Source organism: Hordeum vulgare, chromosome 3H (assembly GCF_904849725.1).
Source record: "Hordeum vulgare subsp. vulgare chromosome 3H, MorexV3_pseudomolecules_assembly, whole genome shotgun sequence".
Taxonomy (NCBI): domain Eukaryota; kingdom Viridiplantae; phylum Streptophyta; class Magnoliopsida; order Poales; family Poaceae; genus Hordeum; species Hordeum vulgare.
Window position 1 is genome coordinate 424,036,052 of NC_058520.1, and position 25,525 is coordinate 424,061,576.

Consider the following 25,525-nt stretch of genomic DNA (forward strand, 5'->3'; position numbering starts at 1 on the left):
AAAAAAAAGAAGATGTGTAACCTGGTGGATTTGAACCCAAGACCTCGTGTGTGGAGGCAAGCCCTGATGGCCAACCAAGCTAGGCCTATCTCTATGATACTTGAGCAAACTAACATGGGATAACAAGTCCCACCGCAGGGTGCAATTAAAACAAAAACGGGGCAAAATTGGGGTCGTTGAGACTCGAACCCAAGACCTCCTGCTAGGAAGCGTTGTTGGTTGACCAGCTCAGCTATGCCATGAATTCGATCCAAGATGGATATCCACGCAATATGTACCATACCTTAGTGCGGATCTGACTGAAAAACAGAACCAGCGATGGTTTGATGTATGGCCGACGGACGCGAGTTGCGGGTGCGTGACGCGATCTCCGGCGAGCATGGGGACGGAGATGAGGCGACCGAGTGTCGGATCTGGGCGCAGGATTCGATCCGGACCTGTTCCTGCTTGATCCACGCGGTGATGGGTCACGTCGGGTCCCGGTTCAAACGAAGCTACTACGCTGTTGCATCCCCCAACTTGCTCGAGGAGAAGCACAACAGGAGGAGGAGGGGCGAGCTCGAAGCAGAACCAGGTAGCCCCGGCGAGGCACACCGGCGCTGCCCGGAGGTTGGAGGCGCGGGGCACCGGCGGTGGCGCGGATCCGGGCAAGGGCGGCTTGTACGGGCGCCCTCCATCCTGGCGGGTTCCAGCGAGAGGAGCGGGAGGGAGATATTAGAGGGAGGCTCCTCTAGGAGGAGGAGAATGGAGGAGAGGGAAACGAGCGCGGGCCTGGACCTTGTTGCTGCTTCGCCCGCAGCCTCAGGCGGCCCTCCGATGGAGGCGGGGACTCGGGCGTAGGCAGCAGGGAGCCGCACTGGGACGGTGTAGGGACACGACGGGCATGGCGCTAGGCAGTTCTAGGATGGATGGTTGGATTTGGGCAAGCTTCGGTTAGATGCGAGGGGATTGGGCACGGGAGGATCTCGAAGTGGAAGATTGGCTGCCGGGTGGATCTCGCTGGCGACGGCTGGATCCCGAGGTGGGACTAGGCTCCTGGTTTTTAGGGTTAGGCGAGGATTGATCTATATATATAGCAAATAGGTCAACTTTAGGGACATCCCAACCCTCCGTTTAGATCGGACGGTCGAGATAAATAGGTTAGGGGGTCCAGTGAACAAACCGATGACGGTTTGCGGTAAAACAGGGTTGATCCGGACCCAATGGTTACGACCGTGTGTTTCGGGTACCGGGAGGTTTTCGGACTAGGCTGCGGGTAGGGTCGGTGCACTGTGTGGAGGGGCTAGGCGGGGATGAGAGGGAAACGGCAACCCGGCAACGTGATTTTAAAACACCGATAAGATGTCCGACGATAGACCAAATACGGTGCCGCTACGGTCGACCGTTCGGGTACCACACGGACTCCGATCGCGACAAAATTCGACAGGCGGCCTAGCTATATTCAAATAAGACCGCACGTCAAATCTCAACCCGATCAGAGAGAGTTTTATGCACACTTTAAAAACATGGATTTGAAGATGCCGCGGGTGCGTGCGAGTGCGGCCAGGCACAGAGTGGACAACGACGAGTACCGTCAACTACTAACGGATGCAAGTTTTGAAAACTGGCGGCAACGGAGATTTGATGCAGATGATGCGAATGATGCAATAAGGATGCGACAAAAGAAAATTGACACACGACGAAAATGGAAAGAAAAGGGGAATCTTCTGGAACGCCGGCATCGGGCTGTCACAACTCTCCTACACTACAAGAGGATCTCGCCCCGAGATCCAAGAATGAAAGGGGGAGAGGAAGAGAAAGAACAAGAGGTAAAACTTAATCGCTTCTTTGACAAACGAGTGAAACAAACAATCCTTGAAGGTTGCAAAGAGATGAGGACTGATATGAAAAAGAAGCAAGAATTCACGGAAAATTCCGGCAGCACTTCGGTAGGAAAATGGGACAAAAAATTCGATAAGATGGAAGAAATAGACAACATTCATAACAAACATGTAAATAGAACAAGGGAACACCGTGATCTTGGTAGAACAACATAATAGACCCAAAAGAGCAATATCACAAGGCCTCCGGAACAATAGAATAGGAACTAGCTCATACAGAAGAAGAGAATGAAGAAAAGAATGACAACTACTAACTCCAATGAACTTGGCAAGCATCCTTGCAAGAAGAATTGGACGGAGTTGTTGGAAAAACAACAACGAAAAGAACAAGATAGTAGTGGGCTTATGGAAACCTTTTCAAATTAATGAAGTGACAGCCAGCCACTAACAGAAACAAGGATTGATTGGGAGAAACAAGATATGAACAATTCTTACACCAAAAGGATACATTGAGAACTTGGATAAATGACAAGAACCATGATAGCAACAATCCATAGGAAAAGCTTTAGGTGAAATCCAAACCAAGATAGCTCAATGAAGAAATCATTGGTTGCAAATATCTCATGATCATAGAATTGGTGGGTTTAATTATCTCATTTTTGAAAGAAAAACTCTTCGAGGCTCCTACACTAACAAGAGTGTTGTAATACCACCTCAAATGATAAAGGAGGAAGAATTGCACTTTGAAATGCAAGAGAAAGGATACTTGAGGTTCTCCAATAAGAATTTTTGAAGAAGACTTGAGAATGAATTGAAACCTTGATGAACCACCATGAAGGACCTCCGTATACAAATGAATGATGCAACGATATGAAGGTAGAAAGACTAAGATTATGACCTTGCCAAGATTTAGATGAAGCAACACGAAGAGATACTTGAGAAAACTTGGAACTCGGGAAAAGAAAGATAAGAACCCTAGAGAAAAGGAATTGATATCAAGAGCCACTCCTGAAGAAGAATTCGGATTACTATGAACAAGAATAAGAATTATGTTATGCTTATCCTTCATCACGTTAAATTGATGACAAGCAACGGATTTAGCATACCACTTATTCTTCTTGAAGGAAACTTGAAGAGAGAGAGAGAGATATGCACCACAAGAAGCATAATTGAAGGAAGCACCGGTAAGAATTCACAATTGAATGGGGATACCAAGAATTAACGGAGATACATGAGAATGAAGAGATCATGATCCACCTGAAAGAAAACTTGAACAAAGCATCGGATAATCGAGATACGAACGAAGAGACAACAATGGAGAAGAATTGAGGATGAAAGCTGAAAGCTGAGAACGAAGAATCTTCTAAAATGATGGCCTTCGGAGGAACGAGCAATAAAACAACTCAGAAATGCACCGGATCGCAAGAAAGGGATTACTCATGATTGGAACAATTAAGATGATGGCACCAAGCTGAAATGATGAATCTCCAAGAGAATGAACCAAGATTGAGAGAAACACTCCTTCGAATCTGCAAGCTAAGAATGAAGACGAGGAACAACACCAAGAATAGCTGAGACACTCCGGAATAAAGAAGAATGAAAGGTTGAGCCAATATGAGAATTAACTCAAATGGATCTTGAAGAAAGAATATGACTGATGAAATTCATACTTATGTCATAGTTGAAAAGAACTAAACATCTCCGGATGATTACAAGAGCCAGACAAGATCCTGGGAAAACCTGTGGGTTATGGGCCCACTCAAAGAAATCACCGTTGAAACAATTGCTAGAACGAGAGATATTGCACCGGTATAAGAAAACTAGATGAGGTTAGCACCTCGAAATAATTAAAAGAATTGATAACAAGAAACTACTGAAATATCTTTAACACTCGAGATAGAAAGAGAGAGGAATTAATAAACAAGATAGGCTGAAAGAATTTCCAATGTCGGAAAGAATTTAATGGTTGAAAAGGATATGATGACCATGGATAACTGAAATGAATTCACCGGTAAGGATGACAAGAATGAATAAAGATGAACATGAAGCTCCTGAAAATATTCACAACGAATCACCGGGTAAGAGAGAAAAGAACACACAGCGGAAGCACAATGAAAAGAAAATTGAATCAGTGAAGAAAAGGGAGGGAGGGCGGGAAAAACAAAGACAACATGGGAGAGATGAGATGAACTCCGGAATAAAACGAGAGAATGATCTTGCAAAAATTGGAGAGGATTGAATCCACTTGGAGAGAAACACACCGGTTGGAAAAGAATTAACATGACGACTCTGGTTGACAAGAATGATAAGACAATTGATTTGAGCAACGAGAATTAGCATTCCCACAAAAATATGAGAACACCGCTTAGGAAAGATCTGGAATCACCACTTGACATCGAAGCAACTCAAATTACCATATTCAAAAAAACAACGATGCGGCTTGCAATTAGCCAGAACAAACTCATGAGAAAGATTTCGTCCGATATTTTCGTGGACAGGATCGCACTGGCTCGATTTTACAGTAGCCATCAAGTGCAAGGCAGTGCACCCGACATACGAAGCGTCCCCGAGTCGTATCAAGCTACAAGGACTCTTTAAGACACAACGTGTACCGCTGTAAGTCGACCGTGAACAAACGAATCCACTAGATGTCGAACCCCAACCTAACATCATGTATTTGTTGGAAGATTGTCCTATAAGCAACTACTTGAATTCCCACCAATGAATTCCCGAAATATCTGGTCATGCAATCTGGTACACGGATACAAGGAGTAATAATCACACAACTCCTATAATAACCCGTCACCTGTATCACATCCGTCAACACACAACCAGAGTCTCGGACCTTCATCTATAACAGACCCTCGGGATCACAACGATACAAAGTATGGCAGTACTCCCGAACAATCTGCACCAGTACTGGGGAGATCGGGGTTATCTCGCCACTACTAGTATTGAAGCAATTACGAACATCCTTCATTCTGAGATACTAAGAAACCTGAATGATTACGATGTGCTCGAGAATCCCCTAGAGCTCAACTCCCCTGAAACTCAAAGAAGATAGGAGGCACCAAGACAGAACTCCATCACATCGGCATCATATAGATCCCAAGAATATCCGCGTGATCCTAAAAAAAATTTGAGTGAGAAGAGGAGTAGAATTAAATTATTACGTCAAGATTCCTGACCAGAGAATAGAAGAGGAGAAAAAAGAATCCTACTCTCCATTATATAACTAGACTCAAAGCAGTTTTTCACTAGACTCGACTTGGCCAAGTTCGATCAATCAAGGGGGCTCCTAGGTCGGTACTGCTCTGATACCAACTTGTCACGCCCAAGATGCGACCCTATCCTCAATTTGGCACGAAGGCCTCGTCAGGGATAGAAGCGCATCTCGTCGTGTCGCAAGAATGGATATCGTTACAAGTACATGTACTGAAAAGAAGAGATATATAAAGAGAGTTGGCTTACACTCGCCACAAGCTACATCAGAGTCATAGCAGTACATTAAATAAATATCATGAAGAAGAGCAGGGTCTGATTATGGACGAAAACAAACAAGAAAAATAAGAACAACGTCGATCCTTGCTATCCCAGGCTGCCGGCCTGGAACCCATCCTAGATCGATGAAGAAGAAGAAGAAGCAACTCCAAATGAACAATCAACGCGCTCGAGTCAAGTAACCTTTACCTGTACCTGCAACTGGTGTTGTAGTAATCTGTGAGCCACAGGGGACTCAGCAATCTCATTTCCAAAGGTATCAAGACTAGCAAAGCTTAATGGGTGAGGTAAGGTTAAGTGGTGAGGTTGCAGCAGCGGCTAAGCATATATTTGGTGGCTAACTTACGAGTACAAGAAGTAAGAGGGGGAAGATCTACGCATAACGGACCTGATCTACTGATGATCAAACGAATCATCCTGAACACCTACCTACGTCAGACATAACCCCACCGTGTCCTCGATCGGAGAAGGAACTCACGAAAGAGACAGTCACGGTTACTCACACAGTAGGCATATTTTAATTAAGGTAACTTCAAGTTATCTAGAACCACTGTTAAAGAAAGTTTCCACGTTGCCACATAACCGCGGGCACGGCTTTCCGAAAGATTCAACCCTACAGGGGTGCTCCAACTAGTCCATCACAAATTACCACAAGCCGCATAGAAATCCTCAATCACGAAACTCGCGATCTCGTCGGATTCCCTAGTGGAAAACCTAAACTCTGAGATTACCCAAAGCATCACTGGAATCCCGATGCACAAGATATTCCGTCAAAGGTAAAACTAATCCAGCAAGGCCGCCTGATGTGTCGACGATCCCGATAGGAGTCGCGTACCTCGTTCTCAGGACACGACAGATGGGTCACACTAGGAGAACCAAACCTCGGGTTGCCCCGCGGTGGCCCCGTAGTCTGCCAGTTTGGACCAACACTCATGCGGAGCACTGGCCCGGTGGGTTGATTAAATTTCCTCGGGTGCTGGCAGGTCCCTATGCATTATTATTAGGTTATTAGGAAAATGTAGTACTAAAGTTGGGCCTGGCCAGACCAGTCTTAATCTAAAACGAATTATCAAGGGGGTCCCAATAACAACCCCGATCGTGTTAGGAGCGCTCATTTATGGAACATAACACCGGTAGCCGAAAACTAAGGGGGCAAAGGTGGAACAGAACACCAGGCTAGAAAAGGCCGATTCTTCCACCTTTTACCAAGTATATAGGTGCATTAAATTAAATAGCATTTAAATATGGTGATATAACAAGGAACCCATGCTTTCACATGGAAGCATCTGCACCTGCAACTCGCAACGCTAACAACATGGTTAAGCAAGCAGTAACATAGCCAATCAGTGGTTTGCTAGGTCGAACAAGTTGAAGGTAATCATGGCATTGTTGAGAGGCTGATATTTAACAGGTGGTAGGCTACGAGACATAATCGATAGAAATGGTAAACTAGCATGGCAATGATAGTAATGGTCTCTGGGGAAATGATCATCTTGCCTGATATCCATCTTGGAAGAAGAACAACTCTGTGAACTCGGCGAACCAACGTAGTCGAACGGGTCCTCACATTCCAACACGCTTGCGGAACTCTATCGAGACGAACAAACCGGAAACAAACATCAACACAGATATTACCACGGCAAATGCACGACATGCAGCACAACCTAAGATGATGCATGATCAGAACAAAAATGCAAGGGATGGCATGGCAATTCACCTCACGCAAACACTACACATTAAGTGAAGCTCGATATGCAACGAGTTGTATATCGACGAAGCTCCACGTTTAATTATTTAGTTCATTCCTGTTTATTAACACGGCAATATTAAAATGTTGTTAACATGGCACGGTGTGAAGCACAAATTAATCTACCTAGCTAGGCATTTTAAATGAGGCCGGAAATGTCATATAGCATCTACGAAATGACCCACGTGTTAAATCTTAATTCTTTCCAGATTTGTCCCAAACACATTTTAGGTTTGTTAAACGGAAAAACAAAGTGGTTCACGTGATTCTACTCGTCATTCTGCTCCATTTACATATGGCACATCTCCAACGGAGGTACGGACAAATAGTTACGACCTAAACCGTTTTCAACACGTCGACACGCAAAACAGATGCAAACAGCACACTAAACAGTTCTAGTTATGCATGAGAGTTGGAAAATATTAATCTAAGCAAAATTTTGCACGTCCTACATATATAACTCGTTCCAGTCCATTGAGAGGTTACAAAGTTACGGACGGTTGAAGAACATGTTATTTTGTGAAATCTAGCAAATTCGCTAGTAAATAGCAAAAACGTAGACAACAAAAAAATAGCTATGGGCCGAATTGCAACATAGTGCAACAAGCCGAATTGAATAAGCCCGAGGGGCTGAGTGTGTGTGTGCAAAAAAAAAGAAGATGTGTAACCTGGTAGATTTGAACCCAAGACCTCGTGTGTGGAGGCAAGCCGTGATGGCCAACCAGGCTAGGCCTATCTCTATGATACTTGAGCAGACTAACATGGGATAACAAGTCGCACCGAAGGGTGCAATTAAAACAAAAACGGGCCAAAATTGGGGTCGTTGAGACTCGAACCCAGGACCTCCTGCTAGGAAGCGTTGTTTGTTGACCAGCTCAGCTATGCCATGAGTTCGATCCAAGATGGATATCCACGCAATATGTACCACACCTTAGCACGGATCTGACTAAAAAACAGAACCAGCAATGGTTTGATGTATGGCCGACGGACGCGAGTTGCGGGTGCCTGACGCGATCTTCGGCGAGCCTGGGGGCGGAGATGAGGCGACCGAGCGGCGGATCTGGGCGCAGGATTCGATCCGGACCTGCTCCTGCTTGATCCATGCGGTGATGGGTCACGTCGGGTCCCGGTTCAAACGAAGCTACTACGTAGCTGCATCCCCCAACTTCCTCGAGGAGGAGCACAACAGGACGAGGAGGGGCGAGCTCGGGGCAGAACCAGGTAGCCCCGGCGAGGCACACCGGTGCTGCCCGAAGGTTGGAGGCGCGGGGCACCGGCGGTGGCGCGGATCCGAGCAAGGGCGGCTTGCACGGGCACCCTCCATCCTGCCGGGTTCCTGCGAGAGGAGCGGGAGGGAGAGATTAGAGGGAGGTGCCTCTAGGAGGAGGAGAATGGAGGAGACGGCAACGAGCGCGGGCCTGGACCTTGCTGCTGCTCCGCCAGCAGCCTCAGACGGCCCTCCGATGGAGGCGGGGACTCGGTCGTAGGCAGTAGGGAGCCGCACTGGGACGGTGTAGGGCCACGACGGGCATGGCACTAGGCAGTTCTAGGATGGATGGTTGGATTTGGGCAAGCTTCGGTTAGATGCGAGGGGATTGGGCACGGGAGGATCTCGAAGTGGAAGATTGGGTGCCGGGTGGATCTCGCTGGCGGCGGCTGGATCCCGAGGTGGGACTAGGCTCCTAGTTTTTAGGGTTAGGCTAGGATTGATCTATATATATAGCAAATCGGTCAACTTTAGGGACATCCCAACCCTCCGTTTAGATCGGACGGTCGATATAAATAGGTTAGGGGGTCCAGTGAACAAACCGATGACGGTTTGTGGTAAAACAGGGTTGATCCGGACCCAATGGTTACGACCATGTGTTTCGGGTACCGGGAGGTTTTCGGACTAGGCTGCGGGTAGTTTCGGTGCACTGTGCAGAGGGACTAGGCGGGGATGAGAGGGAAACGGCAACCCGACAACGTGATTTTAAAACACCGATAAGATGTCCGTGTAACATCCCAAAATTATAAATTTTGGAATGTTAATATAATTATTAGATTGATTGTTTGTTTGTTTGAGTGATTGAAACTTGAGTGGAATTTGAAACTTCTCAAAAAAATGAGAGGGAATAAAATGAGTTTCCCAAAATTTTCTATTTTGAATCCCTTTTCAATTTTGAGTTTGAATATTTTCAAAACCCTTTGATTAAAAAAATCAAACGAGAGGAGGAAAATGACCCTCCAAAATCAGAGACTATGGCTTGATTCAAATTTTAAGTATTTGCAATTTATTTGAAATTCAAATTCCTTTTCATTTTAAAGTTATTGCAAAAAAAAATATTTTTTAAAAAAGTATTTTATTTGGTTTTGAAAATATGTTCATGTTTTAGAAAATTTTATTCTGAAAATTTTGATTCATTTATACGTTTTCTCTTCTTTGTTTCAAAAAAATTTGTTCGCTCGCAAAAAAAAAACAAAGGCCACCGCCGGCCGTAACCTGCTCATGCGGCTGGCCGGAACTCTTTGGCCCATGGGGCACCCCTCTTCCTTTCTTTTTATTTTCTCTCCACGTTACGTATATATTTAGTCCCACATCGCCTACCTATGGACCATTAGACCTTCTTCCCACCTATAAATATAGACCCATAAGAGCATCCAAAAATCATCTATTTCGGGTTAAATCAATCTTTTGGTTTAACTAGATTTATTAAATAAAAATATTTTTTCTTCTCTTCGGCGGGATTTCTCGAAATCGTCTCCTTATTGGAATTAATTCTTACTCTGCATTCTAAAGTTATTCTCTTCGTATTTTTTTATACTCCCGTAGTTTATTATTTCTAGACTAGTATTCCTACACTAGTATATGGTAGTGCAATTAGATATATTATTTAGTCTTCGTATTTACACATTAGTACTAGAATTCTTTTAGACATAGCACTTTTCTTCCGTAAAACAGTTTGGCCACGATTTTTCAAATAGCCATAACTTTTTACTCGTTTATCCGAATTAGATGAAACCAACGCCTAGAGTTTCGTCTTGATCCCACCTATCCGATCAACCTATCATATCAACTTTTTTGAAATTTTCAAATTTTCAAATTTGTTCATATTCATATTCAAACTTCTTTTGATCCTATCTTTTTATCCGTAGCTCCGTTTTAGATGAATTCAATTGCCTCGGATTCGTATCAAAGTAATCTTTTCGTTTGTATCATTAGTTTTAACTTTTCAACTTACAATTTTGATCAAATCAGATTTATCTATTAGTGCCCAAAAGTGTTCACATCGTTCTAAGCCGATTCAATGTTATATTAAAGTATTTGTATATTTTGATCCGCTATTTCAAATCTACTAATTCTTTTTTCTACACGCTCATATTGATCTCCTATATCCAGTAGCCTCATTAGTTTCGACCTTTGAACCTTACAAATTTGAGCGATTCAAATTTGTATTCGAACATTCATTTGATCTTATCTTGCAAATCGTACCACCTTTTCAATTGATTCCTTTTACCCCTAAACACTCATGTCATATATTTTTGTACGTAACCATCGTACTTCAGTTCAACTTCTCTTGACCTTTTGAATGCAAATTCAATTCATACTTCAATTCGCTATAACTTGAGTTGTAGTGCACCATTTCAAGAAATTCTTTCCACAAATAAGTTTGTATGTCTTATACTATTTGTCAAATAACATTCATGTTGTTCTCCCAATATTTTTGATCATCTCACATAGTGTATGCAAGTTGAGCTTATATAGCAATGATTCCTCGTCCATTAACTCTTTTGATCTCATTCATGCACCTTCACTTTACAACACACTTAGGACCTTTTTATTAAACCTTAGTACGTTGTTATTTTGTACCAAGACATGCTTTGTTCTTATGTTCTCTTGGTTCTTCCTTTTTGGCATGAATGTTTATTTAATGCTATTCGTTTACGATAGATTGCTCGGAGTGTGGCGAGTAGAATTATCAGGATTTTGAGAGCGACTATCTTCATCAAGTAATACCAGGCAAGTCACTTTGGTCATACTATCACCTATGTTTTATGCATCGTAGTTCTACCATCCTATGCCCAATTGCATGCTGAGTAGGTACTTGGAAATTTTAGTATAGGTTGTAGTGTCATGTGGTAGGCACACAACAACCCCGGTACTTGGCCCCGAGACGACAAATTTCGCATTGCTATGCTTGAGTAGACGGGATTTCGGTTGAGTGCATAACACGAGTGATGCGAGGTTGATTAAATAATCAAGACCGGTTACGACAAGATTTTCAATACCTCGGACGCAATGCAACTCTGGGTGAAGGACAGTTGATCGGCTCCCTGGAGAACCCAGTGGATGACCCGGGATGCTGGGGACGGCCATGACATCCTGCGGAAAGCTTCACCCAGGCTCAAAGAGACGGACGGATATTTTCAAGACCCAAGGCTTACCTGCACAGCCACAAGTCATTATGGGCTCTGGCTTGGTTGGACAACGCGGCGACTCTGGACAGGCGGTGCTAGCAGATGTAGAAGAACGGTAGGAATGGATGGGCACCGACAGGGATTCAGAGGGACCCGTTGAAAGACCATGTTTTGATCATCCGGTCTTCAAATACCTTGAAGTGCGAGGACATACTCGGAGGCGATCAAATCTTGTGGGGAACGTGTGCAAAACTCTGTAGAGTACTCAAACCTAATCGATTAGCCGTGTCCACGGTCATGGACAACTTGAGCCAAAGGAACTGAAGTTATCTGGATTTCTCAACACCATTAAATATATTTTGATGAGGGTAATTATTGACAACTCGGGTACCAGAATTGGTTGGCGGAACCATCTCGTTAACAACAAACAACGTAGTAACATTTTGCTTTTAGCCCTCTCTTGATGTAGGAGAAAACTTGTTTTTCGCTAAAAACTTATAGCCCCACCTTCCATATAAGCATATAGTATAGATGATTACTTTTCACCCCTCTCTTATGTGACTTGCCGGCATATTAAATATGCTAACCTACACGGCTGCAACGTCTTATGTTGCAGATATTTTTCTTCGACGAGTAAGAGTACGATTCAGGGTTACGTTCTACACTCAACTTGCCGTTGGTGTTTATTGGGCCTCCACTCCCTTGACTGCTTCCGCTGAGATATTTAAGGTATATATCAGTTTTACGCTATTTACATGTGATTGCACTTTGATATATACATTGATGTACTGTGTGTGCTAGCATACTCATCCAGGGATGGCACAGATACGCAGAGGCTTGACTCTTTTTGAGTCAGGTCGCTACAGTCCGACGATAGACCGAATACGGTGCCGCTACGGTCGACCGTTCGGGTACCAGACGGACTCCGATCGCGACGAAATTCGACAGGCGGCCTAGCTATATTAAAATAAGACCGCACGTCAAATCTCAACCCGATCAGTTTTACGCACACTTTAAAAACATGTATTTGACGATGCCGCAGGCGCGTGCGAGTGCGGCCAGGCACAGAACGGACAACAACGAGAACCGTCAACTACTAACGGATGCAAGTTTTGAAAACTGGCGGCAACGGAGATGCCGATGCAATGCAGATGATGCGAATGATGCGATAATGATGCGACAAAAGAAAATAGACACACGACGAAAACGGAAAGAAAAGGGGAATCTTCTGGAACGTCGGCATCGGGCTGTCACAGTGAGCTAAACCCTAAATGAGTTAACCTGCCTACATGGACGAGGACCCCTGGTTTATATAGCCATGAGGGGATCTAGGGTTACATACAACCGACCGCCCGCTGAGGGAGGCTGGACCAACCTAGTCTACTTTACTTGGACGCCACGCCGGTCTTCGGTGTTTTCCTCCTTGAATACAAGATGACCACACAGTCCGGCCTCCAATTAGTACGGCCCATTAGGTTGGCCTCTACTAAGCAAGCCGACTACCCAAGGACCCCTTAATCCCGGACTCCCTTAGTAACCCCCGGACTATCCTTCAATGCCGATGTGCATGGTCAGTGTATGCTTGCACCCAGAGTGTTCGGATTGCAAGGTGAGTTCCCATGCTTCCTCCAATCATGGAATAATGATTTAGTCCCGGGCTGGCTCACGATTACCGAAGCGTCGCGGCGCCCATAGCTCTTAACTCTGCACAAATATTAATAACAATTCTCGACTTTCACGTGCTTTTATAAAGGCAAGCACTTTTAGCTATCCCTAATGGAACCGCTCCCTATAGCCAGAGGAGGTAATGCCCTTTATAAACAAATCAAAATATGTTCCGAGGCTCCATCGCCCTCCCAGTGTCACCCATAAACCCTAGGGTTCTAGCAATCCGGAGTCATGGCAGGTTCCTCCTCACGCCCCCTCGGCCCCCTTCCCATGGACTGGGCCAGTTGTCGTGTTTCCCTTCTCCATTTGTGCGAACACGAAACTCAAGGGTATCTTCCCCTATCGGACCTCGCGCCCACTCGTGATGGACTAGCCTCTACCTATTGTGAAGCCTTCGCAGAAAAATTCCCTGCCCCTCAAAGGGGAGAGAGGGTCTGCTTCATTTCTTTCCTACTTCGAGGGTGGGAATCCCCGATCATCCTTTCCCGAGGGGTTTGTTCGAGTTCTATGGGATGCACGTCCACAATATCACCCCTGGCTCGATCCTTCACATCTCAGGCTTTCTGGCTTTACGCGAGATGTTCATGGGTTGCGAGACCACTTCGGTCTATGGAGAAAGTACTTCTTTATCATTCCCCAAACTAGAAGAATGACAATTCAGGAAGTGGGCGGGGTCGAAGTATGGCACATAGCTCCCACACGATACCCGGTCGGGACACCGAACAAGGAGATCGACGAGTGCCCTCGGAGTGGTTTTATATCGAGGATGCTCCCCTATTCGAACGAGTTCAGAGAGATCTTCCCGGATAATCTGTGGCCCCTTTAAAGAAGTGATTCACCTGGCGGCCGAAGGGCTCTTCCCAAGAGGAGAGCTTTGAAGTGAAGCGCCTATCCTCCAAGGTTAGGATACTTACTCACATTGGGCTGACCATCATTGACGTGATGGCCACGGCGATTACCTGGTGCTTCCAATTGCTCCAACAGCGTACTCAGCCTTTGTGGCGCTACAGTGGTACGAGCGACCCTACCCGATCTAGACGATAGGGGCTAGATGATCAGATGGCATTGGCGGCCGTTCTAGATGATATTTTCAAGGGGGAAAAGAAGATTTCGCCCGCCTCACCCCCAAGGATGTCTATTCGGCATATAATTCCATCGAATAGGTAAGTGTGTTTATATTTATAGCCTGCATATTTATGTTCGTTATTGCTGACCAATAATCCCTACTCCCCCTCCATAGACTTGAAGGCGCTGGATCGAGATAGTAAACTGTCATGCACCCTAGCGTGAGCACTTTGCCCATGACGATGACCCCCGATTTCATGAAACCCCGAAGATTTCGATTATCTTTGAGGACGGGGTGTTTTATCAAGAGAGCGTTGGCGAGTAGAAGGTGGCCCTTCTAGCTGACAGCCCCAGGTCCCTTCCATCTTCACGAAGCAAGAGGAAAACGACTACCCGACGAAGGGACTTGCCCAGTGGTCGTCGGAACACGCGTCAAACTGCTTCTCAGGCTGTACCAGCCGAGGTTCCGTCAAGCGAGAATAGAATCCATGAACAAAGAGGAAGTGGAAGAAAATATGCCAGCTGTCCTTCCGGCTAAGAGGTACGCATATCAATCCTTATCCTTTATGGCAGTGACCCTCTTTTTAAATGTTCGTGACCCTTAGCCGACAAATTCAGGAGACGTGCGCAACCCTCCCCGTCCAAGGACGGCATTGAGGTATTGGGTAGTCAACAAAACCCAAGACTTTTGGCTGACGCAGGAGTCCCGAAAACGGGCCCCCTCCCTGAATGTTCTGAAGGTTGTCGGTGACTAACTCCGAATTCGAAAGCACGATGAATCATCAGCAACGGAAGGAATCACTGCGTCACCCTATGTTTTCCGAGAAAGAGTTTAACACTCTCAACTCGGCTGATGCATACCTTGGAGCTGCACGAGTCGGCCTTAAAGAAGTGGCAAGGCAGATGTCTGCCCATCTACAGGTGAGTCATCGGTGTCTCTATATCCAAACAAAAGTTCGGACCCAGTAACACCCGAGCCTTAATTTGGGAGGACGACTGAATTAACGGTCGACTTGACATCCTACTAACTTGATGGCTTTAACGCAGGAAAACGAAAAATTATCCAAAGATTTTCAGCTAAGCCAAGATGATCTACAAGCTAGAAGGGCCGAACTGGAGGATGTGAAAATTCAAAACAGAAGCACATGTAAGGGAATTTATTTGTGATATGCTACATTTCAGTTGGATTTAATAACCAAGGATTTTGTTATAGCAGTCGAATCAATAGGCGAGATGCAAATGGATTTAGATACATCTCGAGATTCTCAGTGGTACGCTGAATCTAAGCATGAAGTCAGACATCGCGTATTGAAGCGATGCCACGAGGAAAATAACAATCTCAAAGAAGAGAATAAAAAACAAGATGAGGAAATTGAGACTTTGAAAGCTCAATTGGCGTAGAACTGCGAAGAGAATCAAAACTGAAGGGCGGCATATTCTGTAAGTAAAACTCTGACATGTAAGGGATCATGCCTTTATTGAGTTGATCGTGAAAATGTGCGCCTCTTTTTGATTAGGTCTCTTAACTGGGCGTCCTGAAGAGGAAGCCAGTTCTTTTGGGGGTTTGCTAAAGAAACTATCTGTTGTGCATGAGTGGGCTCGAAAGGCTATACAGAGTATGGTCCAAGCCTTATGGCCAAACAAAAACCCTCCGCAAGGGATGGCCGAGCTTGTGAAGCTCTTTAAAGGAGCCCGATGCTGCTTTGAACTATGGAAGACTTCGGCTTGCCGAAAAGGAGCTTACGAAGCGTCGGCTACAGTGAAGACCTGCTTTGCCCGTCTAGATCCTGAGCACATGGCTTGGGTTGGGGCGGCGGGGCCGGACGGGAAAGAAATTCCTCATCACCTATTGTATGATCAAGTGATGCGTGGCGCACGGCTTTCACAAGAGGACTGCACTTTAGATCCTATAGTAGATCATCTCGGCCAACTGCCAAGCGTGTGATCATATGTAATTTTATATTTGTGCGCTAAGGCACTTCCCTTCATGTTTTGAAAACTATGTCTTTAACCGGCCATCAACTTCTACCTCCCCTTTTAACAACTGGGCAGTGTTTCGTACTTTGTATCCTATGATATTAGGAATTAATTTCCGATAACCAGGCAATCCGGCTTTGTGGTGCCAACATAAAAAGAGTACACGGGGGGTTATGTTATATTACGATGTGACGTAAGAAACATCTATCGGAAAAAATAGTTCCTCGATGGGTTCCTCTTTCCGGGCTGCTACATAGACTGTAGTCGGTGTGGTCCTTTCTCCGTGTAGTACGGACAACTACTATATGCGACGAAAAGTGCTAATTAGATAGACATCATTCGTAGCCGACCAAGTTGTCTCTTAAAACACTCTAGCTTTTGGCTTTACCCGTCTGAGGTACGTATCCGAGCGAACCGGTCGTAACAATCATAGTGGTGCTCCCTTTACCCTCTAGCCGAACATATTGGGAACATAGATTGTAAGCACAGGAGCTAGGCAACCCAGCATTGCAAGGATATTAAGTCCAATTGATGCATATAATGGTGGGAATCAATGTTGAGTCAAGGTGTATATATAAGCAAGTAGGTATGATGAATACATTGAATGGCTTCTTGATGAAACCCCGAGGTGCTATTTGATCATACCATTTAGCATGGATGTTCTTATAAATGCTTGAAGCAGGTTAAGCCGAACACCCCTTGGGACTGTCTAATAAGCCCTATAAAATTAAAATAAAAAACTTTTGGCAAAAATAAAAAACAATTACACAGGGAAGGTAATGATGTCGGTCTAGCCATAGAAACACCCAAGACGAGCTGCATTCCATGGGTTCGGCTCGAGGCGGTTGTCCTCTGAGTTGCACACGCGATAAGCTCCTCCTGTTAAGACTTCGTCGATTATAAAAGGGCACTCCCACATTGGGTGAAGTTTATGCTTCTCCTTCTCCGGGAGGCGTAGTACGAGTTCGCCCATGTTGTATGTCTTTGCCCGAACTTCCCTGCTCTGATAGCGCCAAGCTTGCTGTTGGTAGAAAGCAGACCAGGCCCGAGCTATGTCGTGCTTGCCTACCAATGCGTCTAAGTTGTTTTGCCAATCCAACTCAGTCTCTTTTTCCTCATACATACGCACCCGAGGTGCATCGTGGATAATGTCGGAGGGGAGGACCGCTTCAGCCCCGTACACCATGAAATATGGTGTGTACCCTATGGAATGATTCAGGGTGAAGCGCAAGCCCCATAGAAGGGAGTCGAGCTCCTCCATCCATTGGCAGTCAGATTCTTGAAGAGAGTGGACCAGCCGAGGTTTAATACCGCTCATAACGAGCCTATTAGCTCTTTCGACTTGTCCACTGGTCTGCTGGTGGTATACGGAGGAATAGTCGAGCTTGATGCCAAATTTTGTGCACCAATCTTTTACCTCCTTGGCGGTGAAATTGGATCCGTTGTGTGTTATTATACTATGCAGGACACCATAATGGTGTACGACACCAGAAATGAAGTCGATTACTATCCCGGCTTTGGCGGAGCTAACAGGATTTGCTTCAATACATTTGGTAAACTTGTTGACCATGACCAGGAAGTATTTCTTTTTCTTGGTCCGCCGATGATTTAATCATCGTGGTCAGCTATAGGTGGTATAACATGTTCTACACCATCGGCTCCCTTGCTACCCACTTTGTCATGTCATACTATGGATGGCTTGAACGGACGTTCTAGGAATATGTTGCTGGGGCAGGGTCGTGCTTTGCGCCTAAGCGGGCGAGAACGTATGTGGCTTGGTTATTGTCTCTTGAGACGTGTTGGAACTCCAACCCTTCAAATCATGTTGATATCTTGAGGACGACGTTTCTATATGCTACCATCTTTAGATTGTTTGCATCAAATTCATCGTTGATTTGTGAAATGGCGAGTTTAGAGTCCCCTCGTACCACGTGTCGTTGTATGCCCATTCAGGCTATCATCCGGAGAACGTGTAGTAGTGCCTCGTACTGTGCTGCGTTATTTGATTCGGCATACATGATCTGTAGCACGTACCGAACATTGTCCCCGATAGGGGATGTGAGAATCACTCCATCCCCCAGACCGGCAAGAGTTTTGGACCCGTCAAAATACATGGTCCAATGAGCATAAGTGTTATACTCTTTGGGGAGTTTGGCCTTGGTCCACTCAGCGACAAAGTCGGCCAAGACATGAGATTTGATACCTCGTCGTGGCTTGTAGGTAATCTCAAACGGAAGGAGCTCGATGGCGCATTTGGCAATTCGGTCGGTGGCGTCCTTATTGTTAATGATGTCACTCAGTGGTACTTCCGAAGTCACAGTGACCGCACATTCTTGGACTAGTGTCCAAGTTTGCGATGCCATAAATAATGTGTAAGCAATCTTTTGGTAGTGAGGGTATCTGGTTTTGCATGGGATGAGCACCTCGGATACGTAATAGACCGCCCTTTGTATCCGTAGTTATTGCCCTCAGCTTCTCGTTCTACGATGAGGACCACGCTGACCACTTGATTGGTGGTTGAGATGTATAGCAACATCGGCTCCCCTGTGTAGGGTGATGCTAGGATGGGGTTGCTCCCAGTATCGCCTTGATTTTCTCCAGAGCTGTCGTGGCCTCATCCGTCCATTTTAAGTTCTTAGTTCACTTCAGCAACCTACAGAGTAGTACGGCCTTCTCGCCGAGGCGAGATATAAATCGGCTTAAGGCCGCCACACAGCCTGCCAACTTTTGGACGTGTTGTAGCTCTATTGGGATGGAAAGTTGTGGCAATGCTCGTATTTTGGCTGGATTGGCCTCGATTCCTCTTTGCGACACTATAAATCTAAGGAGTTTGCCGGTTGGGACTCCGAAGAGACACTTATCCAAATTAAGTCGTATATCGTATGCCCGTAAGTTGGTGAAGGTTTCCCTGAGGTTGTCTACCAGCTCGCTAACGTGTCTGGTCTTAACGACCACATCGTCGACGTATGCTTGCACAGTTTTTTCGATCCGTTTCCCCAAGCATGTTTGGATCATGCGTTGGTAAGTGGTGCCCGCGTTTTTTAACCCGAACGGCATTGTGTTGAAGCAGAATGGCCCGTAGGGTGTTATAAAGGCGGTTGCGGCCTGATCGGATTCCTTCATTTCGATCTGATGGTATCCGGAGTAGGTGTAGAGGAAACACAAGGAGTCGTGTCCGGCTGTTGCATCGATAATTTGGTCTATTTGAAGTAACGTAAAAGGATCCTTGGGGCATGCTTTGTTTAGGTCCTTTAAATCGACACATAGCCGCGAGGATTTGTCCTTCTTTGGTACCATGACCAGGTTTGCCAACCAGTCGGGATGTTTAATGTCTCTGATGAACCTAGCTTCCAAGAGCTTGGCAAGTTCTTCACCCATAGCTTGACGCTTTGGTTCGGAAAATCGCCGCAGGGCATGTTTGACAAGCTTGAAGCCCGCAATTATGTTCAGGCTGTGTTCCGCCAGCCCTCGATGGATTCCTGGCATGTCTGAGGGGTGCCAGGCAAATATGTCCCTATTTTTGCACAAGAAGGTGTGTAGTGCTTCATCAATTGCGGGTTCCAGTTGCGCTCCGATGGACAGGGTCTTATTAGGGTCCGTTGGGTGTACCTAAAACTTGACGATCTTGTCCGAGGGTTTGAAGGATGTGGATTGGGCCGCTTGCCGAGAATCACGTCGTATTTATCCACCACGGCAAGTATTACTCCGAGTTCCTCTACGACGAGGGTCTCGTCTAATACCTACACGGCTATGGATCCATTTAGTTCTCATCCCGGAGGGCTCTGTTGGGGTCACTCATCACCGTGATCACGCCATTTGGCCCTGGCATTTTGAGCTTCATGTACTCGTAGTGCGGTATGGCTTGGATTCTTGTGGAGACTTCACGTCCCAACAACTCTTTAGATCGGTAGTTCTCGGGAGTACCGAATACTACGTCAAGCGTTACTCGTCTGGTGCAGCGGGCCTCTCTCCCGAGGACAATACCCCAAAAGGTGGTTGTTCTTAGCTCGATTCGAGATTGGTCGAACTGCATTTTTTCAAGTGTGTACTCGTATATGAGGTTGAGACTGCTGCCCCCGTCCATTAACACTTTGTTGAGTCTGTAGTCATCGGCTATGGGGTTCGGGACTAAGGCGACAGGTGTCCGACCTGTGCTAGTCATCGGCTTGTCGCCCTGGTTGAAAGTAATGGGTGTGTTCGACCATGGGTTTGCTGCCATTACATGGTGGATTTGATGGAGCTCCCGAAAGGCTCTCTTTCTCTCAATCTTTGAGGTAAATGTTTCGTAGATTGTTAAGATCTCTGTGTTGTTATCCGTTGGTGCTCCTGACCAGCCCTCCGCAGATGTTACCTTGAGGATGATTTCCCCGCTTTTTGCGACCTGCGTGACGACACAACATGCTCGAAGGCTATGGGTGGAACTTTGGTTCAGGCGGGGCAGAGTGTATGGGGCATGGATTGTCCAGTAGTACGTCGAGGACTGACCTGGACCTTGTCTGTGTTCTCCTCATTGAGTGACCGGAGGTAATTGACCCCATGAGTGGGGATGTGCGTCTTGTCCGGATTTGTCTAGTTTGCTGAGTAAGGCTAGGATCGTTGCACATTTGCTGTATTTGCCAAGTGCTTTCCATGGTGTAGTATTTGAGCACCAGGCTTGATAACTCGACGAGGGTTTGAATCAAGCAATGGGAGAGGCCATTGAGGATGCCCTCATCGCGGCAATGATGTCGGAAGGCGCTATAAGCTCATGTTCATCGCGGCCCTCGGTCCTGTTGTTGAGGAGGAATCTAGCCGTGAAGTGGTGTACTAATTCCCCTGGCCGCTATGTGATTTCACGTGGGACTGATAAACCGAACTCTTTTGCTTTATGCTCGAGTTGGGTGTTGGGTGGGAAAAGATTTTGAGTTCTCATGAGTTGTGGGTTAGAGATCTCGGTGGCTGCGTCCCTGACTGGGTCGCGCACCGGATCAGCCACTATCCCCGAAACATTGACGGGACGAGATAGGTACTCCAAATTATTGGGTAAGTCCAAATGATTAGTGACCGGGACATATAGAGTCCTTAATTCCGGTAGCTGGTGCGGGGAGTCCTTAATCGAGCACTCGACAATGTTAATCAGATGCGTGATGGGCGGGACGTGAATTTCCCTATCGTCGGGTCTGTGTCCGATCTGATTGTAGATCGTAGTGGGATTGTTTATCATGCCCATGGCTTGGATCTGGCCGAGTAGTTTGTGTAGTACCGGGGTTTCGTTGGAGTTCTTGCCGCCTGTGAGTTTGCGGTTAACCCATGTCACTAGTGCCCCGACGGCGCTCAAGGTCGCCTCTGGGGTATAGTCGGCTGAAACGAGTTCGGGCGTGTTGAATACGTCGGGCTCTAAGGCCGGACTAGGGGTGACGGTCGTCCTAGTGGCTAGATCTCCGGTTTCCGAAGCCGAAGCATCAGGACCCACGGGTCCCTTGAAAGGAGCTAAAAGTCTTGTTAACACAAGGTCTCCCCGGGGGTCAATGGTGAACTCTAGGCTCCCGTACCTGACTTCCTGAGCGGGGAAAAAATTCCCGACCTGGCCAAGGTTGCCGGCCGGATTGGCGTGCAGAACGATGCTTCCAAATGCGAAGATCTGTCCGGGGACGAAAACATCCCTGTTGAGGATCTCCTAGCTGATGACTAGGCATGCGATTGATCCTTCCGGCGATCCAATCAGCGGAACTCTCAATGAAAGCACCAATGTCGGTGTCAAAACCGTGAGATCTCGGGTACGATCTCGGGTAGGGGGTCCCGAACTGTGGACTTTGGATCGATGGGTTGCAGTAGAAAGGGGAAGGCAGTATTTACCCAGGTTCGGGCCCTCTTGAGGAGGTAAAACCCTACGCCCTGCTTTGATTATATTGATGTGGATGATGATTAGAGAGTCGATCTACCTCGCGATCGTATGAGCTAAACCCTAGATGAGTCAACCTGCCTACATGGACGAGGACCCCTGGTTTATATAGCCACCGGGGGATCTAGTGTTACATACAACCGACCTCCCGCTGAGGGAGGCTGGACCGACCTAGTCTATTTTACTTGGACGCCACGCCGGCCTTTGATGTTTTAGGTCGGCCACACCGACCTTGAATACGAGTTGACCACACAGTCCGGCCTTCAAATAGTATGACGCATTAGGTCGGCCTCTACGAAGCAAGCCGACTATCTAAGAACCCCTTAATCCCGGACTCCTTCGGGAAAAAGGAGGGGCGGCACGTGCAAAGAAAAGTGCTATGACCCATGACCAAGGCAAGGATCTGTTGCTCCAAAGGACAAGGCACATAGGCAAAGAATCACTAATACGGCAGCAGGTGGCCTCGTTCAATCTTTCTCATTGGCTGCACATGTGACTCACTTCGCTATTGTGCCTCATCCGAGCCGGCCGTCTCCACCGAGTGGTCTCTCCGTCGTCACACTCGCGTCCATGGTGGCTGGCCTCGCCCCGGCCAGCTTCGCCCCGCCGCGCGTGTCTCCGCTCTGAACCACGCGTGCTTCAACCCGCCGCGCCTGCCTGCACCATGGTATCGCATCCGAGCCGCCGTCGTTTCTGCATTGCTGCACCCACTCCGACCCGGCTTCGAACCGCGGTCCACACCCACTCTGAGCCGGCCCCGCCTCTAGTGCCGCACTCCGTCTCACCACCGTGACCTCGGCCATGGACGCTTCTGTCTCGCCTCACCCACAGCACCTCGCCGAGCCGACCACCGCCGCATTGCATCCGAGTCGCCTCCGCTCCGCCTTTGCAGTGCCCACTTTGAGCCAAACTCTAGATCTCCTTCACCGTTACAAGCTTGATGTACAGCAGGGATGGGGCGTCCGGCTGCTCAAATAAAAAATATAGGGGCCAGAGAGAGAGGGGAAGGTCAAGCTAGCACCGCGTGCATTCACAATACAAAGGGGTAAATCAGCCAAAGCTTGATGGATGCATGGTCGTTGATTGAACGTGAAGGCATAAGGTCATTACACGATCAAACTATCACTAGTATTATTCCAATGTCAGTACAGTCACTGCATCCGTCGTCAGACGAAATTGTTGTTATCACGTGATATTTTTCCTAATAAATTCGTTGACACGAATACATTTTATAGAATTTTTGTACTTTTTTACATGTATGAATTTACACGCAGGATAGATGGGAGGCCGCACCAGCGTCTAAATGCGCTGGACAATCCAAGGATCGCGCATAACCGCCCCGTGCTATGATCTACTCCGACACGCCTGGGCCACACCCATTCTTATGAGCCACCCAACATATTTGGGTGATCCCCGGTCTAGTCTACACCAATATCGCGGCCGACTCACGTGTCCGTACCGGCTTGCAACGTTGCAGTCGACTCTTTCGTTCACGCGGGCCTTGAACGTCACGGTGACTCGTGCGTCCGCACTGGCTTACACTGTCGCCGCCGACCCCCGCATCCACATCAATACGCCGGGTCCACGCCAGCTCGCTGGAGCCGCCCAACACATGGACGCAAGCCGCCGCCCCCACGGCCTAAAATATATCAAATATGTCAGAAGCTTTCTAACGTTCATCCATGAATAATACCAAGTGTTATCCACCTTATTTATTTTTATCAGTATAATTTTTATTTTGAGAATAATTACCTGGTCTGCAATATTTTTCTGAGCGGGAGAAGTGCTCAATACAAAGGTGATACAATATTGTGGATACGGAGCTCACGTCAATATTGTCATGCGCCAGCGTCCGTCCACGCCGCATCTTTCATCGTACACACGCAAGCCGTCCCCGCGACCCGTCTCCTTCAACAACATTGAACAAAGTAAAAAGTGGCATTCAGAATCATGTCGTACGCAACATTGCCAAAATACGCGGTAGTTTCTACTAGCGCTTGGTTGCTCAATGGATAGACACATTGGCCTGTTATCCCTGCGATGCGGTCTACTTCAACATATCAAAAGAAACAAAAGAGCTTGTCTTGAAGGAAAAAATCCTGGAGAAGCTATAATTTGAGCCAGCCAACATTGAGCCGGTAATTCAAAAGCCAACGACAAAGTAAAAATTGTCGTGGAGGAGCTAGAAGAGTCGAACTACATGAGAAGAACAAATCATGGGTCTTAAGGCATATGAACTCAATTTGGCCACAACATTTGTCAAAAGATATACGATGAGCATCATGAAGATCATCAACTCGCCAAGTCATCTCCAGTTTTAGTAAATTCCATCAGTCAATCGTCAGCTTTACACCGACTTATGCTACAGCCAAGTATGAAGACTCTCAATCCGCCTCCACGAGTCAACTTAAGACTCGGGAGCTACACGGACATGACTCATCATATTTGGTTATTTTCAACAAATTCAAGAACTCCGGGTCATTGCAGGGAAGACAACCAAGAACCCGGGGGATGCTGTCGTATTGGCGAAAAGTTAAATGATGCTAAAGAGAGCTTGCTCCCACGCTGCACAATTCCAACATTGATGCTCTACCTGATGGGCGAAAAAGTAAACATTACCAAAGATGACCAGCTGCCATGATGCGATGTTCACACATAGGTATCCTCTTTTATTTGACCATCATATTATCATATCATGATCAATGGAATCAAGTCGGCTTATCTAGGGGCTACTGGTCCCCAGGTTGTTTGGCAGTAATAGCATTGTCATCTGCAATCCTATGTTGGGCTTTCCTATTCATCATAGATCACTTGGGGGCTTCCAACTCAACGAGTTTAGCTTTCTCACCCTCTTGATCCGGCAAAGATGCGAGAAAATGGTTAAACCTACATGTATGTTTGATGCGACTCTGATCGGGTGACTCCATGTACTCTTGACTATTCAATCCATTGTGGACCCCGAATCAACAAGGTTGAAACACTGGTTTGTCACATCACAGACGGCATACTAAAAGCGAGGATAAACCATGGGTTAGCACACCCGCTTCATTGAAGCAAGACTTGACCTCGAAAGCCATTCTCTTATTACTGTGTCTCATTGAGCCGGCCTATTAGTTAAGATTTATTTTTGCATGATATTACCTCCTAACTTTTCACGTACAAGTACTATTTTTACCGGCTCATCAAGAATGACCGGGTCACGAAATTCATAGTCATATTATGACCAGTTAAATCATACAGCATCCTGCATTGCATCATGCGTCATACATACATATCATGCCGGTCTTGAAACCGGGTTACAACATAAATATTTGCACGAGCGGATAAGTCTTTGAGAGCCAAAATTGGCTGAATTTTCATCATGGTTTATCATAACCGGTGTTAAAGGATTGGGGTCTTTCAAATCAGCTTAGGAGAAATAAATATTCTCAAAAAGCCAGTTTCTCACATATTGTTGAGCTGGTATAT